The sequence below is a fragment of the Taeniopygia guttata genome, chromosome Z (assembly GCF_048771995.1).
Source record: "Taeniopygia guttata chromosome Z, bTaeGut7.mat, whole genome shotgun sequence".
Lineage (NCBI taxonomy): Eukaryota > Metazoa > Chordata > Aves > Passeriformes > Estrildidae > Taeniopygia > Taeniopygia guttata.
Window position 1 is genome coordinate 9330600 of NC_133063.1, and position 2918 is coordinate 9333517.

The 2918-nt window shown below is 38.9% G+C and overlaps 1 long non-coding RNA gene across 1 annotated transcript; it reads left to right on the top strand.

Annotated features, from left to right (window-relative positions):
- The first annotated feature begins 432 nt into the window (after nucleotides 1–432).
- Nucleotides 433–2380, top strand: LOC140681891 (uncharacterized). Its single transcript, XR_012053102.1, has 2 exons — nucleotides 433–1092; nucleotides 1669–2380. It is a non-coding gene; the product is annotated as an uncharacterized lncRNA (long non-coding RNA).
- Nucleotides 2381–2918: the final 538 nt, after the last annotated feature.

A 2918-nucleotide genomic window follows, 5' to 3' on the forward strand; every position in this document is an offset into this window, starting at 1 on the left:
TGTCTGGCACTCCAGACCACTTGCAAATATCCCTAAGGACCAGTGAGAATAAATAATTTTGCACTGATCTTAGTGAAGTAAGGCCATCTCTGAGGGTCTACAATTAAGTAATTCTTGCAGTACTAGCATTAAAACACGAAGAAAAGCTAAGGGGATAAAATTTATTCTACTAGTGGAGGACTTCAGATGTATATTACAGAGAGCAATGGTTAGAGTTCTGGACTAATTCACAGATGTGAAGACTACAGTTGACTGCTACAGAGGTCAGCACACTAGTTCTTAATTACAAAAGCCTGTGTCCAAATTGTGAACGACTGTTGGCGATCCTGGAGTCTTTGAGACCAAGGAGAAAGACTCATATACGCACCCAATACAAGCAGATCCAAAGACACAAAACAGGAGTTCTCACCCTTGCACTTCATATTTTCCATTTCTCTGTCTTTCGTGACAAGAGAAATTCTCACTTTATCTATGAGTAATATCCATGCAACATACTGAAGGGTAAAATCTCCAGTATAAGATCAGGAGGTCTTTTCCAAAGGGTGAGTCATTATGCTTTAGTTCCTATTCTCATTGGCTTGCTGAATCCAAAGATATATCAGAAGAATTTTTTTTAAAGGCAGAAGCCTGATCTTTAAAATGCATTTTTCCATAAGCTGTTAAATGTCTCTGCATAAGAGAAGCACAGACTGTCTCCCCCTGCAGTCTGTTGTAGATCAGGTACAGTTTCACAAAAGAAAATTTTTCTACAGAGTTGAACAACATATCCACTTTAGCTTGTTGCGTGCTTTAAATGAAGACAACACTATAAACACCAGGAATATCAGGCTTTACTTGAGTTTCTTTAACAGAGATTGTGATGGAAAGTTCAAGCTGACCATCTAAATTCTGTATTGCTTTAAATCTTACACATACTACTCAGGGAAAAAAAAAAAAAAGTCTTTGGAGATATTAGTTACTCAGATATTGTTCAGCTTAAATTAATTGTCAATTAACACTTGTTTTCTTCCATTCATAATACAAATAGCAGGAGAAACGCAGAACCTATCAACAGCAGAAGTTTTCAACTCTTTTACCACAGTCCTACAAAAAGTAAGTTGTTAATAATAAAAAGTTTTAAATTAAAAAAAAAAAAAGGTTTAAATCTCACCAGGTGAAAATACAGGCAGGTGTATTATGGTGTTTATATGCCTGAGGTTCTCTTTGTAAAAGGTACATGTTACTTGTAAGAATTCGTAACCATTTGCTCCAATATCTTAACAGAACTAAATTTTGTAATTGAGATAATCACTGTAGGACTGCATTGCTTATTCTTCACAGGTATGGGGCAGAGAAAGGACTCCTGTTACTTCCAGCAAAATTATTAGAGAACTCCTTTTAAAAGTAATTGCAAAGAGAGTAGAAGTAAAGTGGTTGGGAGGACCTGGGAATGAACTGACGACAGTCCACAGGTACCAAAGAGAGTGACTTCAACCTCAATTATGAACAAAAATAGCAGACTAGTCAGGAGAAGAAATTCAAAGACACAATCAATAGTGAGTCTGGAGTCGTAGACTCTATTGATTTTTTGATACACTCAAAGTTAGCCCTTGCAAAGCAGGCTGTCTAGCCTATGGGGAAGCTAAAGAACAGCTGGGGCTTCACCCTGCCTCTCTCTTCTCATTGCAGTGACCTAGCAATGAACTCCAAAACTATCTGCTGGCATCAAGGTCTCAGAAGAAGCTGTAGCTGCCGACCCAGGAATCAACACTTTCAAACTTACTGCTTCGCTCATCTCCAGGTGCCTGTTGACCACATTTTGGAAACATGGTACTAGAAGTTCTTGCAGCGACTGAACTGGAAACCTGAGTCTGTTTTCCTGATCTTTCTACTACAGTTACCTGCTTGCACAGATATATCAACCAAACAGAGGATGTCCTTCTAAAGACCAGTCAAGGTAGACGGATTTTGTACCATGTGATTACAGACAGTAAGGTATCTTAGAGGTTACTCAATTCTTGTTTTGTTGGAAAATTCCAATCAGGACTCGCAGGTGCCCTTTCAACAGTTCTTTCTTGAAATTTAGTACATTCTTGGAAAAAAATTAGCATATTCACATACACATTACCTCTGAAATGTTTTCTTCAAACTGGCACATTTATGTTATGAACGAGCACAATAGGCTTTCTAATCCAATTAAAAAGATTTATTAATGGTAGGAAACGAAAGCAAATCAGCGCGCTGGGCGGCAGTTATTCCAACTACCGCCCTTTCGTGCCCCATTCCCCCCCAACTTATTGGGTCTTCTCCTCCGGAAGTGTGACGTTCTGGTGTCTTTTCTGCGCAGGTGCACCTTGTTGCTAGGTGGTCGTTTTCTGCCTTTTGGTGGTCGTGGGATGAAGGCCAGTAGTCTTCCTCAGGCTTGTTTCTGTGATCTGGGAATTCTCTCAAAACAAGAAATGTTATCTCTAGGCACGTTTACTCGCATTCCACAGGATTACGGAACTGTCCTTGAAGATATTCGCTTAGGTGCTTTGATGCCTAACAACCAACCTCTACTCCCTAAATTAGTTAAAGCAGTGTATAACGAAGTTGTCCTTGAGAGATATTCTGGAATGCTTGGCAAAATGAGAACATGTTCAGACAAGTGAAAACTCTAAGTGAAGATTCTATTTTATAGATGTGAAAACTCTATATTATGAACAAAAAGGCCTTATTTTCCTAACAATTTACATGAGCACACTAGTCAGCAGTAAACAAAATATATCTTAAGGAAACATCAGTTTCTTGTTCACCAACAGTTTGAGGGTTAATTGCTACTTCATCTGGGCTGGAGACAAGCTGTAATTTACATAGAGCACTAGCCAGAGTTCCAGAAGGAAAAAAAAAGCCATGGATCTCAGTTTCATGCGTATAGAGGCATTTGCAGCCTGCAAAAC